The sequence below is a fragment of the Canis lupus genome, chromosome 14 (genome assembly GCF_003254725.2).
Source record: "Canis lupus dingo isolate Sandy chromosome 14, ASM325472v2, whole genome shotgun sequence".
Lineage (NCBI taxonomy): Eukaryota > Metazoa > Chordata > Mammalia > Carnivora > Canidae > Canis > Canis lupus.
This window is the reverse complement of record NC_064256.1, coordinates 57,174,128-57,191,426: the sequence shown is the minus strand read 5'-3', so window position 1 is coordinate 57,191,426 and position 17,299 is coordinate 57,174,128. Positions and strand designations below refer to the sequence as shown.

General features: G+C 35.8%; 1 long non-coding RNA gene across 1 annotated transcript; it reads right to left on the bottom strand.

Annotated features, from left to right (window-relative positions):
- Window positions 1-715: 715 nt before the first annotated feature.
- LOC112670906 (uncharacterized) lies at window positions 716-15,686 on the bottom strand. The gene is made up of 3 exons (XR_003143291.2): window positions 15,533-15,686; window positions 2,137-2,226; window positions 716-880 (listed from the first exon to the last, which is right to left on the bottom strand). It is a non-coding gene; the product is annotated as an uncharacterized LOC112670906 (long non-coding RNA).
- Window positions 15,687-17,299: the final 1,613 nt, after the last annotated feature.

The window sequence follows — 17,299 nt, the reverse complement described above, 5'->3', positions numbered from 1 at the left end:
AGACAAAATTGATCCATAATAATAGAGATTGGAAGAGTGATCATGTTTGAAATGGGAATTTACTAGAAAAAGCTTTCCCAACAGTAATGCAGTAGAGGGAATATTCTGGGAATGGAAGTAATATAAACCTTGATATGAGAGGAAGTTGAATGACCAACACATATGTATAGTGCTTTTAGTTGTATTCTTATAAAAAAAGTGAGCTGTATTCCTAACATGCACACACTTTAGTATATGTAAATTATATCCTAATAAGAAGGGAAAAAGAAATATTTCCTTGGCTTTTTGCATTATTATATAAATTTTAGAATCATTAATAATATTTATTACAAAAAGTTGTTGAAAATGTATTTGCTTTAGTGATCAATTTAGAGAAAATTCACATCTGTGCAATATTAAGTCTTCTAATTACAAAATATGGTATATCTTTCCTTTTCAAATTCTTTTCTATTTTTTCTTTTTTTAAGATTTATTTATTTATTTATTTATTTATTTATTTATTTATTATTTATTTATTTATTCATGAGAGACAGAGAGAGAGAAAGAGAGAGGCAGAGACACAGGCAGGGGGAGAAGCAGGCTCCATGCAGGGAGCCCGACGTGGGACTTGATCCTGGGTCTCCAGGATCATGCCCTGGGCTGAAGGCAGGCGCAAAACCTCTGAGCCACCGGGGCTGCCCTATTTTTTTCAAAGATACATTTTTATACATAGAGTTTTCGTATACTGTATTAGATTTCTGTTTCATAATTGTTCTTTTTGATGTTAATTGCAAAAAAAAAAAAAGATTTTGGTTTCATTGAAGATTTCCTGTTTTTCCTAGAGCTCACTGGTCCTTGTACAGCTCTCGATAATAAAGTTTTCAATTCATGTTTATGGAATCTGAAACAAAGGTAATAACACAAGTCAGCTCCTATATCTGAATTTTCAACAGTTCTAAATTAATATATGTACCTCTAATATGTTATAAGTACTTTTTAACAAAACCTGTAAGACTCAAAATAATAGCAACCACTTACAGCAAACATTTATCATGTTGCAATATGCCAAGCACTGTGCCAAATAATTTACCTATGTAATCATAATTAATATTCACTCAAACCTAATATTTAAGCATCACAATTCTACTCTTTTCAAAGGCAAGGAAACAAAGACCTAGACATTAGTATCCCTGATACCATACATTCAGTTAGTTAGAGGCAGAGAGCGCCAAGTCAGTGATCCAGGAATTTCTGACTCCGATGAGAATGAGTTTAAATATGATTTAGTTTCTTCCTCATTGATTATAGGGTACAGTATGATTATTGATTAAAACATACTCATGCTTCCTTATTACATGCTTTAATATAACAAAGACTATTTATAATCCTTTTCCATATGGGGTTTAAGTGTTTTAATCAAGTGTTGATTAAGCTCAAATATTGATTAAGAGTACATTTCATCATATTGAAAAATAATTCCACTTCATTATAAATGGACTAACTCAAATATTACTACTTGCCAAATAGTGTTACAGACTATATTATACCTTTAATATGGATACAAAATATATATAAATCCAAATTTGTTCTAATGGGCATGTTCTTTAGTGAAAAACCATGCTTTCACAACTGAACAATAAATTTAGGCTCCGTATTTTAAAGAATGAAAAAAATTCTGTACTAGGTTAAAATTACACTAAGGTTTAAAAGTATAAAGTATAATGGGATATATGTGTAATAACTGATACTTTTATAATAATAGCAATCATTAGACCTCCTTGATATTTTGTAAATAGGTTACTTCACTGAACAGAAATCTGAAAGCAAATTAATAAAATAATCTTTAGTTAAATGCAGTTCACAGAACAAGATTATGGTTTTCACAGCAGTTAAAGTATTGCCAAATGCACCATTTAAAAATTGTCAATGAGCCAACCGATTTTCACTAAAGTATAAATCATATAACCAAAGTGAAGTTCATGATTCTGCACAGTGAGGAAAAGGGAATTACTTAGATAGGACATCACTGTATGGTTAATGGTGGCAACCACTTCAGTTTGAAGTAAAAGATTTTTCAGTGGCAAAACTAAATAGACCAGTTCGCCCTTTGTCAATCATACTGTTAAAATTTATTACTGGAATATTGTAGAGAATTACCATGTATCCAGTCTATTTGCAGCCTCTGTCCTGTGTATCAGCAGAACTATTTTTTTCTCATAAAGACAAGACAGCAACAGCACAGTAAATCTGAAAACAACAAAGCAATTACACTTGTAAAGAAATAGAAAAATACACATACAGTCTTGCACAACACACGTAACACAATCTCTTGAGCTTTTCTCATTTTAGAACTTCATACCATAAATAACATAGTTCAATCAGATTAAAAATAAAGATCATTTTGCTCTTTTAACACACTCAGGATATTCTGAGTTTAAACAGTGATGATGTGTAAGAAAATACCTTATTAGTGTCATACAAATATACCCACACTATCGAATTTAATGAACCTCCTCTGTATATGGATTCTATACAAATGAAATTGGTTAAACTAATGCTTATCATCTTACTTGGGAAATCATTAGTTTCATTTATCTAATAGAACTTTCATTAATGCTTTTATGCTTAAAAAGTGTTTGTTTGTTTTTTTGCCTCCAAACTCTTCTAAAAAGGTGAGTCAAGAATGACAGCAGAAAGGTGGCAAAAGAGGTACCTAACTTTCTCTCCTCCCAGGAATGCAATGAACAGTTACTCATGAGAACCTATGGAGCTGTGGGCTCATGAGGGTCCTCTGGGGGCACAGACAACAGAGGCAGCCAGGCTCAGTGCAAAAAGGATAGTCAAAGCAAAAATGCCCAGCTTCCAAGGGAGTTATTGAATATCTCATCAAGTTATTTATGAAAGTATTTTATATTATTATATGTCGAGAGAAAGGTGGTATTTCTGGCTCATCCATTTAATTAATTATATGGATAAAAATTGAAGAGTAAAATAAAATGCCCATATCAAGTGTAATTTTATACTCAACAATCGGTTTCCTCTTTAATTTTCTATTAAAATTAATATGTCTATAATTTAGTTAAGTTTCAGACATATTTATCATGTATTTCTTACATCTCTTTTCCAGATTTTTAGGTGTTTCCTCAATTCCATATTCCGTGAACTAGAACTTTTTCACATTATTAGTATCATCAGAGGACTTTTATATTTTAATTTTTATTACAAATGATTAGCTTTATTCATACTGATGAGAATCACTTTTTGTCCTATTGTTTAAAAAAAGGAATATATCCATGAAATGCTGCATGCTATGATTGCTATCAATTATACCTTACTTTCCATTAACATAGATAGTACTCTAAATATTTGAGATTCAGGATGCATATGAAACTATTTTGTAGAAATATGTTGCTTTTTTATTTTGTTAAGTCTCAACTTTACAATTTTTATGTTATGATGTTGGGGGGATGTCTATGTGAAAGAAGAGAGATTTGTTGTCTCTTAAAACCTCAGGGGCAATAATTTTCTATACATATTCAGCTATCATATACCAGGTGTTCTTCATTTTCCATAATTCCACTAATGTCTAATAGAAAGTGTCATCTATTATGTGTAGTTTAAGTAGCAAATGTACAAATTTGCATAAATTCATTCTATAGGTTTGAAAGCTCTAAAACACTTTTTAAAGTACGGTCACACGCACTTATGGGAATGTCAAGAGGCATGTGTGTAAAAACCATTTGTGCATTTGTTTTTTTTGTTTGTTTGTTTTTTGTAATTCAAGCTCATTTTTTAAATAATAAATTTATTTTTTATTGGTGTTCAATTTGCCAACATACAGAATAACACCCAGTGCTCATCCCGTCAAGTGCCCCCCTCAGTGCCCATCACCCAGTCACCCCAACCCTCCGCCTTCCTCCCCTTCCACCACCCCTAGTTCGTTTCCCAGAGTTAGGAGTCTTTATGCTCTGTCTCCCTTTCTGATATTTCCTACCCATTTCTTCTCCCTTCCCTTATATTCCCTTTCACTGTTATTTATATTCCCCAAATGAATGAGAACATACACTGTCCTTCTCCGATTGACTTACTTCACTCAGCATCATACCCTCCAGTTCCATCCACGTTGAAGCAAATGGTGGGTATTTGTCATTTCTAATAGCTGAGTAATATTCCATTGTATACATAAACCACATCTTCTTTATCCATTCATCTTTCGATGGACACCGAGGCTCCTTCCACAGTTTGGCTATTGTGGCCATTGCTGCTAGAAACATCGGGGTGCAGGTGTCCCGGCGTTTCATTGCATCTGTATCTTTGGGATAAATCCCCTACAGTGTGATTGCTGGGTCGTAGGGCAGGTTTATTTTTAACTCTTTGAGGGACCTCCACACAGTTTAACTCTTTGAGGGACCTCCACACAGTTTTCCAGCTGCACCAGTTCACATTCCCACCAACAGTGTAAGAGTGTTCCTTTTCTCCGCATCCTCTCCAAAAGTCTCCACCCCAAGATTGCTAGAACTCATTCAGCAATTTGGTAGCGTGGCAGGATACAAAATCAATGCCCAGAAATCAATGGCATTTCTATACACTAACAATGAGACTGAAGAAAGAGAAATTAAGGAGTCAATCCCATTTACAATTGAACCCAAAAGCATCAGATACCTAGGAATAAACCCAACCAAAGAAGTAAAGGATCTATACCCTAAAAACTATAGAACACTTCTGAAAGAAATTGAGGGAGACACAAAGAGATGGAAAAATATTCCATGCTCATGGATTGGCAGAATTAATATTGTCAAAATGTCAATGTTACCCAGGGCAATGTACGCGTTTGTGCATTTGTAAATTCTCATTCAGAGATGGGAAATTTATGTAAAAAACCCACATTGAGTTAGTTGGTTTCAATCATCACCCATTAGATGTGTTCTTCCCTTTTTTGCTTTCTCTCTTATTTCTGACTTCTTGGTTTTGCATAGTTGCAGTTGTTAAAGGCATTTATTTTGTGTGTTTGTATGGCAATAGAAAATAGTTTTGTGGGATCCCTGGGTGGCGCAGCGGTTTGGTGCCTGCCTTTGGCCCAGGGCGCGATCCTGGAGACCCAGGATCGAATCCCACATCGGGCTTCCGGTGCATGGAGCCTGCTTCTCCCTCTGCCTGTGTCTCTGCCTCTCTCTTTCTCTCTCTGTGACTATCATAAATAAATAAACATTTAAAAAAAAAAAAAAAGAAAATAGTTTTGTTTAATTCTCTACTTTTTCATATATCTTACTATGATCCTGCAGTACTGTCATGTGCTTAGAAGAATGCAAACCAAAAATAATGCTAAATGATGCTAACAGATACTATTAGAAGTTAGTTTGTATCAGTCAAAGTATAGTTAGCCAATTGAACTGGGAAATTTAATGAATCTGGGAATTTAATGAACCGGGAAATAAATAAATTCATTTAATGCATTTAATGAAAAATTTTGAACGATGTAAAAGTTGATTACCAAAAGAAATAATAAATAACTAAGATACGGCAGCAGAAAGTGTCTTCAGTGCCTAGGGCTGAGGAAAAGTAAATGATGAAGAAATACAGAGGAGGGTCCTGAAAGGCTGAGTTTCAGGCCATTTCTAAGAATATATTGCTGCCACAAGGAGACATCACTTATGATGAAGGAAAATTTGCTGGAATGTGCCTGCTGTTGGACTATCACTACTATTATAATAAAGAAGCTGTCTGGAGGGCATTAGAATCAGAACCACTAGAACTGCCACCAATGTGAATGCCTGCCAGGGACCTTGGCTGTTACACTGAAAATCATAAAAACTGGAGGAATATAAAATTGCTTCATGCTCCTCCAACCATGCAGTGTCCCTTGACACCCTGTACTGGCAGAGTGTAACATACAGCCAGCAAACAAGATATAAATGCAGATCTGGTTCAAGGTGCTAACGTAGGAAGACTCGGAACCCACCTTCTCCACAGAACACCCCAAATTACATTTACTGATAGAACAATTCCTCCTGAAGAAGAACTGACGGCTGATCAAACAGCTACTGAACAACCAAAGATAAAATGACAAGAGAACAGCAAAAAAGGTGGAGACACACTAACAACGGGAACCCCCACCCCAACACTGTGAGCAGCAATGGGATGGGAAAGGAGAGTAGGGATGGACCAGGAACAGATCTCGCTGTCCTTGGACACAGAAAAAAGCCACAGTTTAGAAGAGCAAGTAACCTAAAGGAGCCAACACTAGAACTCTGCCAAGCATCAGAGAAGCTGCAGGAAAGCTCCCCAGGCAGAAGGACCGGAGAATGACATGGTGTACATCCCCCCACCCCACCCCCTTAAAAGCCTATGGCAGGATCTGGACACAGGATCTTAATGGGAAGATCCAGTTGTCTCAGAGAGCTTATGGCTTAAACAAGCCGAGGTCCACCAACCCACACCAGCCCTGGTAGCACTGGGACACACACATACACACACACACACACACACACACACACATCCTGATTTAGAAGAGCTGAGGGGCTTTAACACCCTCTTCTCCTCCACCCTGAAAGCCCAAACTGAGCAGAGTCTGGATGCCATAAGGTGTGGGTTTAGATGCCATAACTGGAGGGTCCTAATTCCCTAGTGAGTAGGTCCAGGTACCATAACTAATGGGTCCAGCCATCACAGGGAGCTTGAGACCTCAGCAACCCCCAGGTTCTACAAGCTCACATCAGCCCTGGTCACACTAGGGCCAGAAAAAAAAAAATTTTACAGTGAACTTATAACCTCAGTAAACCCAGGATCCACAAGCCCATGCCAGCCACCCTATGGTGCTCGGGCACAGAACACAAGCTGTGGTTTTGTATGGGGTTTTTGTTATTGATGTTTTCAACTGTTATTTTAAAATTTTATTATTTCTTTTTATTTTTAAAAATTTGTCTTGTCATGCTTTTTTTTTGGTTTTATTTGTTTCTTGTTTTTCTTTTCTCTTTCCCTCCTTTTTATTTCATTTTTTCCTTTATTATTTTTCCCTTAATTATTTTATTATTTTTTTCTTTATTGTTTCTTTAAAAATTCATGGCTTGAAAGAGTAACTAGCATATACAGCCACAACTCCAGCCAGCCAACCAAAGTCACCAAGCATGCACAATCAACATAGAGGACCGTACATAAGACCACTCCTTCACCCTTAGAAGAAGCCATTTCACCTAGTCCATAGAAACAAACACAGAAAGTCAAGAAAAATGGGGAGACAGAAGAATATGTTCCATAAGAAAAAAAAACATAACATTTTTAGAAAAAGAATGTTATGAAACAGAAATAAAGCAATATTCCTGAAAAATAATTTAAAGTAATGATTGTAAAGATAGCCACTGGACTGCAGAAAAGAATAGAAAAACTCAATGAAGGCTTCAATAAAAGAATAGGAAAAATGTTAAAAAGAATGAATTAATAATGAAGTAAAAAGTGCACTAGAGGGAATCAACAGTTGACTAGAGGATGCAGAAGAACATGTCAAGAGTCTGGACGACAGGGTAATGGAAAGTGCAAGCTGAACAGCAAAAAGAAAATTTTTAAGAATGAGGATAGATTAAGAGATCTCTTCAGCAGTGTCAAGCAAACAACGCATTATACAGGTCTCAGAAGGAGAGAGACAAAGGTATAGAAAACTTATTTGAAGAAATAATAACTAAAAATTTTCCTAACCTAGGGAAGGAAATAGACATCCAAGTCCAAGAAGCACAAAACGTCCCAAACCAGTTGAACCCAAGGAACCCCAAAGAAAGATGAACTGTATGGCACATTATAATTAAAATGTCAGGGCACCTGAGTAACTCAGTCAGTCAAGTGGCTGACTCATGGTTTCGACTCACGTCATGATCTCAGAATTATAATCTGGGGAGATCCTCGGGCTCCGTGTTCAGCATGGAGTCTGCTTAAGATTCTTCCTCCCTCTGCCCCTTCTCACCCCTTAAAAATAAATAAATAAATAAATAATTGAAAAAATAGTTATTTGTTTAAGAGGATATGGCCTTGCAATAAAATCCTAGCGGTCTGAATTGATTCTCATTCTGGTGCTTGAAAATGGCTCCACACAAAATCCAGTTTTCCATACTTTGAATATCATTAGATCTGCTGGATCATAGATCTCAAGTGGAAATGCAACTTGTAGTATAGATTAGTTGTAGAGTTTTCTTTTTTTCTGGTACCTGTCATCCCTGACAGCCTGTTGGGTGACTTGGTGACAGATGGAAATAGCACAATTGACTGGTCTATATGTTGATTCCAAAAACCAAACATGGACTACCAAGTACTGTGCCTCATGGTCTGTAGTAGTAATGTGAGGTGCACTTTTATTTTACTATGGAAAGATTACATTGATATTTTTTAGACCATTTGATCCCTAAAAATTCACTGTGATGGCAGACTTCTGGCACCTTGTGGGATATATCTCCAAATCTCTAATTTAAATGTCTTAATACATTACTTACTACTTCCTAGTCATCAGAATCAACATTATATCATCAGTGTACATCAGACTAAATTATAGTTTGATATGTGAAATGTCAAGATGTGAAGGTATACTCTTGGCCTTACCAAAAGAAAATAAAAATACTTCACATGACCTTTGTAAATTAACATGGAGAAAATCAATTATTCAGGTCCTTAGCCACATACCTGGTGTATGTTGTTGTGTTCCTGCAAAGATATTACATCAAAAATAGAAGCTGCATTTATAGTCACCACCTGATAAAGTTTATGATAATTCAGTGTCATATTACAAGGTCATCCCAATTATTGCATATACACACAGATAAGCTAATGAATGTGATAGGTCTCAACATCCATGTCTTTTTCAAGTCTTTAATAGAGGAGGTAATCTATAATTCCCCCCAGGTTGAATTTTTACTTTTATTTTACTATCTTGGTATGGAGGGTAAGTTTGGGGTAATTCTATTTATACCTTTCTACAGCAGCTTTACCCTCAGGGGTTATAGATCTATGTGGAAATTCTGCTGTTTGCCAAGAATATCTATTCCAATTATATATTCAAGAATTTGGGATATAACCAAAATAAGAGTGGGACAGCTGGCCCCACTGTGAGTGGAGATTAGCCTATATATCATCTCACCAACAAAAGCCCCCAATTTGAATTGTGGACTAGAATAGCATTTTTGTTCCCCAGAAACTAATGTCAATTCAGAGAAAGTGTTAGTAATCCCTAAATAATCTGGCTACATAATTTTTCCTATTTCATTTTTATTCCAGTAAATGCCTACAGATTCCTTTAAAAACTATAAGAAGATTTAACTCATATGAACTTGTGGCAGTGACACAGTATTTTTCAAGAAAGCCAGGTTTTGCTTTAATCATGGTATCTTCATCTCTGAACATATGTAGGTATGGATACTGCATTATACAATAGGAAAATCTGTTGTGGCAACTCATCAGATCTTTTACCAAACATATCTTTAAGGTTTTGTGTGTTTTTCTTTGTTTTCTTTACATTGATCTAGCAATATCTTTGTAGGCTTCAAATCTACTTGACTCCTATAGGAAGTGCGCCCAATTATCCACTGCCACAACTGCCTGTAAGTAAAATATTCTAAATATTGATGTATCTCCACTCTCACTTATCGAAAATGCTCCCATCTTTGTCAGTAGAGTGTGTCCACTCTGGTATGCAGTGACCCATCATCCTCATCCAAATCAGGGAGTTCATTTATTGCATTAACCCCATAGTCTTACCTGGCTTACCTAGGAGATCAAGAAGAAGGTATTTTAAAAATGAAGGTGCTGATTTCCTTTTAAGGTCATGATGATAAAGAAGGCTACAATTTATCTTTTCAATTTATTATATTTAAAAAAGAAAAAAATTTATAAAGCAATGTGTTTTGTCCATTAAACATCCCGATAGACAGGACTATTATTCCTGAGAAAGGAGAAACTTAGTAAGCCTTCTATTTCCCTCAGTGTATCACCTGAAAAGAGTTTAAGATGTACCAAAGGTATATTCCACCCAACGTGGAATCTGGTGATCACTCTGAATTGAGGAGAGAGAGCTGGGAGATTAGGAAGGCCAAGGTGGCAAGAATTCATAAGGCCTAGATGCAGCGAGAAGAGAGACGCATTGTGGAGACAAAGTTCCATAAATCTGCATCAGCTCTCAAATACTTTTAGCTGAGTAATGATTAGCAAAATTTAGGTGTGTGAGGAAATTTCCGGGGGGGGGGGGGGAACACCTCAAAGAAACCAAGTGGGTAATCCCAAGGATATACACAGAAATAGGAATGGTTCATGCTTCTACTAGTCAAAACAACAGATTTTATAAATTTCCAGAGTGATGATAGGTGACACGGCAGGAACAAAAATGGTCCTAGATTTAAAGGCTTTTCTTGTCCTGCCCAATAAAGTTTAAAAGTCCTACCAACAATCCTTGCAACTCTATTTCTGCCTTCATCTCATCCCAAACAAAAATGGCCCTCCACCTCTGAGTCACCAAGCACTTGTAGATGATTCTCTAGTTGGGGTTCTAACATACCATGTGTTCTGAGAGTCATTTGAAAATGTTCTGTCTTCGAGTGCAGCAGCTTATCATAGGCACAGTTTCTTTGGCATGATCTGGCTCTTGTCTCTTTCTATTACACCATTTTGTTACCACCTCATACCTGGTGTTTTGGATCAATGTGAATATCCTTATTGTAATATTATGCAATATACTGAAGTTTTGCAAAATGTTACCATTGGGAAAAATTGGAGAAAGTATACAATTTTTCTGTATTATTTCATATAACTGTGTGTGGACCTGCAATTACATCAAAAATAAAACTTTAAAAAGGCTTTAAAGAACCAAACTACTTGCAAGTAACTCAGTTGTATTCCCTGTAATTGTAGGAGTGATGTTACAAAGCTTGGCTTTCTGAAAATAAGGGGAATAATGGGACTATAAAACAATGGAGGCCCGGTACAATTTGCTTAATTATCAGAAATTGGGAAAATAAGTCCAATTATTGCAATAATCAGTGAATATAACAACCAACAATGGCAGAGTAGCAGCTAAAATTTGTTCAGCCTTTCCCCACTGCCAAATTCCAAGGTCACTTTCCTATTTTTAGATGTTTGTTATAGCAGCAATTTCCAGTTCCCTAAACCTGTATTAGTTTCTTATTGCTTCTACAACAACTTACCACATACTTAGTGGCTTAAAACAAATTTACTGTCTTACAGTTTTGCATCCAGATGTCTGAAATGGGACTCATGGAGCTAAAATCAAGGTGTCAACAGTGCTGTCTTTAGGGGAGAATACATTTTCTTGTCTTTCTGAGTTTCTGAAGACCACCTGCACTTCTTGGCTCATGACCCAATTCCTTCATCTTTAAATTCAGAAACATAAAAAAAAAAAAATTATCCCCTTATCTCCTTCTTCTCCCCACCTCTTGTATTTTGAAGGACCTTTGTGATTACATTGGGTTGGGCCCACCCAAATAATTCAGGATAATATTCCTATATGAAGATCCCATATGAAGATCATCTAATTAACAATCTTTTTACCATGTAACTTAATATTTCACAGGCTCTAAGAATTAGGACGTGGAAATATTTGAGGACCATTATACTACCTATTACATATAATAAGAGTTATTATAAGAGGGAAGATAATTGGGAAGCATCTGTAATTGCCCTCCATTTGGTTAATAATTCAAAACAATATCACATCCTGGGGGAATATATGGTAAAATTAGTGCCAGTCTTAAGGATCAAAAGGGATGTAGGTGGGGGGGTCCCCATTTTATCCATGTTCAGTTTATGAGCCTGATCTTTGTAGAAACTGGATTATTCATCAAGGGAAATCACAGACCATCATTAGCTCAAACACAAAGTAGCCCAAATTTCAGTCATGATGTCAGATGTTATATATACATGAGAGAAGATAAATATAGACTCAGGGATGTGATAGGTGAACATGGATTTGATTCATTTGTTCTGTTTTAACCAACTGAGAAATGAAAAAACATATCTGTTCATATTCACATGAAATGGACAAGGATATAAATTTCTACTTTTGTCATAGAGTTAGAGTATCACTCCTGACTTCTAGAATAATATTTCCAAAAGATACCTGGAATATCCTGATATTCTGCAGAATATCATGTTGATATATTTCACCAATAACATTATATTTATTGGCCTGGGTGATGAAGAGTTGGCTAGCATGCTGACGGCATTTGGAGAACTCAAAAGCTCCAAGTTAGAGAGGTAAACCCTGTGTGTTTCAGGGCTTTCCAAACTCATTATGTTTTTAGGGCTATGGTGGTCAAGGGCTTTTATAGGACATTCTTAGCAAAATAAAATACAAATTATTTCATCTCACTCTTTCTTCCTAAACAAAGAAAGCACATATCTAGTTGATTTTTTTTGTTAGTTTAACGTTACCGTATTATTAGGGCTGCTATTGGGTTATTGGGGGAACAAAACCTGCCAGCTTTAAGTAGAACCCAGAGTAGGGACAGCTATGCATAAGGTCCAGGCAGTAGACTCTATGTGGTTAGAGGTATCAGTGATGGGAGAATAATGTCATTTGCATTTTGTAGCAAGTACCAGTGAGAGAACCATTAACATGGACCTTTGAGCTCTTGGAGCAAGGCCATTTCTTTTGCATCATAGAATTATTTGTCTCTTGACAGAAAACTCCTGGCTTGCTGCTGGATCATGGTGGAGATGCATGACTTACTGTGGGACACCAAGTATCTGCAGCTGGAACTGGCCGTCATGAGCTGAGTCCTGTCAGATCCATTAAGTCATAATATTGGATGTATCCAACAACAAATCATAATGAGATAAAAGTGATACATTGGGAATAGAAGATGAGCTGGACGAGAGTGTACAAGACAGCTGTTGAGCTGGTATTCTGGATGGACATCCATATGTTTGCACAAACAGCCCTCCCTCATCTCATGATTATAACTTAATGCAGGATCTCTTATAACCAATTGAAAGAGTAGAAAATGCATTAGCGTAGCTTACAGCTACATTAACTTGGTTATGGACAAGAGAAATTAGTAAGTAGGTATACTACAACCTCACCCCAAAATGGATTTTTATAACAGTGACACAAGAAAATTTCCCTTTGGGCAGATATCTGAGAGGTGGACCTGGTCATCACTTTCTATAGAAAGAAAAGTGGCTTCAATTTAGAAAAGATATGGACTCAACAGCAGGGGTAAAGGAAATGGTTATTAAAACTGAATACAGGGGTGCCTGAGTGGTTCAGTCAGTTAAGTGTCTGCCTTCAGATCAGGCTGTGATCCCAGGGTCCTGATCAAGCTCAGCATGGGGCTGTGGGGCTCCCTGCTCAGCAAGGAGTCTACTTCTCTCTCTGCCCCTCCTCTTGCTCATGCTTGCATGCTCTCTCTCTCTCTCTCTCTCTCTCTAAAATAAATAAAATATTTTTTAAAAGTCTGAATACAAAAAATAAGTAAGGGCACCTGGTGGAACAGGAGGTTAAGCTTCCAACTCTTGGTTTTGACTCAGGTCATGATCTCAGAGTCTTGAGATCAAGTCCTGCAGCGGACTTGGCACTCAGCATGGAGTCAGCTTAAGACTCTCTCTCTGCCTCTCCCCACTAGCACTTTCACACTCCCTCCCTCCAAAAAAAGAAATAAATCTTAAATATATATTGATATATAAATGATATATATCATATATGAAACTTTATATATGAATATGCATAGTATGAATATATATGAAACTTAAATATATATGATATAAAAATGATATATATAAATATATATCACATATATGAAACTAAATGCTGTCAACCTAATTATATAAAAAAGGAACTACTCAAGTGACCTTTGAACATAGTAACTTGATTCTAAATATTTTATGAATATATTCTAAGGATGTTAAACCTGCAAAAGAATTAATTATAGTTGGGCAGCCCTAGTGGCTCAGTGGTTTAGCACTGCTTTCAGCCCAGGGCGTGATCCTGGAGACCCAGGATCGAGTCCCATGTCGGGCTCCCTGCATGGAGCCTGCTTCTCCCTTTGCCTCTCTCTCTGTGTCTCTCATGAATAAATAAATAAAATCTTAAAAAAAGAATTAATTATACTTAGTAAACTTGTTAACTTTTGTATTTTTGTATTTTTTGTAACTCTGAAACTACTTTATATATTTGATTGGATAAAGCATATATGTAAATATTATCAGGAACAAAGATTTTTGCAATAAGAGAATAGGAATATTCACGTAACATTTAAAGGGTTTTTTTAAATCTAGGGATGCCTGGGTGGCTCAGCAGTTGAGCGTCTGCCTTTGGCTCAGGTCATGACCCCGGGGTCCTGGGATCGAGTCCCACATCAGGTTCCTCACAGGGAACCTGCTTCTCCCTCTCCCTGTCTCTGCCTCTCTCTGTGTGTCTTATGAATAAATAAATAAATCGTTAAAATAAATAAATAATATTAAATGTGAATGTGAATTTTCAGCATAACCCCTTGATACAACATAAAGATACAAATAGAAATACAGATTATTTAGCTCTGTCTGCTGGGCAGAGCTCAGATGTAATGTCACTTCACTACCATCCAATACACAATCTTTTGCCCCCAAAGATTGAAGCTCCTTGGAGAAATGTTAGAGTCTATCTGAGGCTAGGAAAGAAAAAAGTGAGTTTGGGACATCTTGTGGCAGAAAGTAAGAAAATGCTCAAACACAAATGAGCCAAAAGACTCATGCCAAAAAGACATAGAGGCAAATATGAGTCTTCTACTGGTCAAATTTATGACAATTTGAACATTTAAAAAATATTATAAGTGATTCAAATATGTTTGATTAAAAATACCAATATGTCCATACTGATATTTAAATAGAGAAAGAAGAGGTAATGAAGTGAAGGAATCGGAATCACTATTTTATACACATTAGTGTTATAATTTGGGGAAGAAGGAGTTAAACCATCTGGTTAGTGATCCAGTTCTCTCCAGATAATAACTAGATTTTTGGATAAATAGACTAATGCTATTTGCTAGGAGGAGAGTTTTGTTTTTGTTTGTTTGTTTGTTTGTTTGTTTTTTGTTTTTCCTGTGGAATGCTCTTATCAAAATGTCCCTATAGGATTGCTGGTGATAAACAAAACTAGAAACTATGGAATCAGGAAGCGTATGTGACCTCATAATGTCATATAAGATCTGAAACCATCTGGATATCAAATGATGTTTTAAGACCTAAACATTCTCACCACATGAGGTGACTCACAATTTTGACTTAAACTTCATCTCTAACCTTATCCTAGAGATATATGCCCACTATGAGAGGAAATGTCCTGAGGACATTGCTAAATCTCTTTCTGCTTTATCTGTATTAACCTCTTAAATGATTATATCCTTGAAATTATTAAGCTTGAGACAGGTTAACATCCCACTTTCATTATCCTTTGTGTTAGATCGTAAATGATTCTGGCCTCATTCATAAATGGGAATCAAACCATTGGGTGAAAACTTGCTTAGGAATCAGAAAGTCACATGGACTCAAAATATTAGCTGACAGATTTCCTATAACATGGATACAGTACCTTTCAAAATGGTGGGATCTGTGAGGCAATCTGTCCATTGTGTGCAATAAGTTCACTTAGAAGTATGTTTGCAAAGATGGTTAAGCTGAATATATCCAAACTTTTAAACTGAACTTCCAGTTTAAAAGAAATATGTCAGCATCATAAAGGACACTGTGAAGAAACAATCTGATAGATCCAGAATGTGGAACAATCTACAAGAAGACCGACTTAGATTTTTTTAAAAAATAGTCACTGTCATAATAACATTGTTCTCAATTTAAAAAGACTAAAGGAAGCTAACAATTATATTATACATAACAAAATAATACTTAAAACATAAGGAATATGTATAATTGACCCAGTTTGTATTTATTTTCTCTAGAACCTTCCCAAGGATTTGTCAGGAATCCAATACATATTTGCCAAATTGATCTGTCTATAAGTAAAGTGGTTGTATTCTTGACCATTCAATATGTGGCCTTAAGTAGAGGCAAAGAGGAAAGATACAGGTGATGACTAGTATTTGGACTTGTCTGTTAGAATCATATACAATTAAAAGGCAACCCCCAAATTATCATTGGCTAATAACACCTGCTTTTCAAGAATTCATAAAGGACCTTGGTTTACAACTTGATATTATAAGGTTAACATTGCATTGCTAAAATGACCTTTTTACACATATAGTTCTTTATTAAAGAACTGTAAGCACTTCACTGTAAAAATTCATAAAACTTTATAAACAGACATTTCATAAATAGACTCTATACTACAGAAACAAACATTTCATAATAGACTCTACTACAGAAAAAGAACTAACATAATTATTTACAAGCAATACTGACAAATTTGGCACTTATTGAAAAGAAAGGTATAAAATTCTGGTTTAAAAAGAAATTTGAGATTAAAAAAAAGCATTACTATTATGCACCTTGCAAACACCTCAAAGCACTTCTAGCACAGCTAGTGGAGGCTCCCTGGTTATATTTATGTGACTTTTAATGTGTTTCCATAAGTTTGTTGTAAAATCGCCTAAACATTGTCAAGAATAAAGTCAAATGCCACATTCCAAGTTGATTCCACTGACTGCTCCATCAACTCTTTCATGTATTGTGTAACTAGATCCAGTTTTTCTGAATAATCTCTCAATGAAGTACATTATACATGACCTCTATTCAGAATAGGACACCACGCTGATGTAGAAAGGCACTAAAGCTTATCTATAACAAACATGAGATGCATTATCAAAATACATAAAATATCTTCTGGAATGTCTTACAAATGTCTTATTCAGTGTATCTATGGCAGTAGTATAGCAAAGAGGAAGCACAAAGGAAAATATTTTATTTTGCCCTTTCTCAGAATTTCTGTACATGGTTAGAGTTTATCAAAGCAGCATTTGAATGCCACCACAAATTTTTGCTACTCTTTATTTTCAGTAAGAGGATGTATCTAGTCCTTGACATCTGCAAAGTTTTACCAGAGACCAACCTTTTTGTCTGAATTGGATCCATTTCCCAAAGGCACACTGGACTCTGAACGTACAGTGATTTGAAGCCATATAACCCTACAGGAGAGGTTAATATTAATTGTCGACTCACCCTTAGAAACAAGTCTTTGTCACCTGTTCTTAATATGGACAACTATAAATCCAGTCTGAGAGACAGTCATCGAGCAAAACTAATTTTAAAAATAACCAGAAATTACAACCATTCTGAATAACTTCTTAAAAATGGCTACTAAAAATGGGTTCCTATTCTATGATTCAGAAATTTCACTCCTAATTAT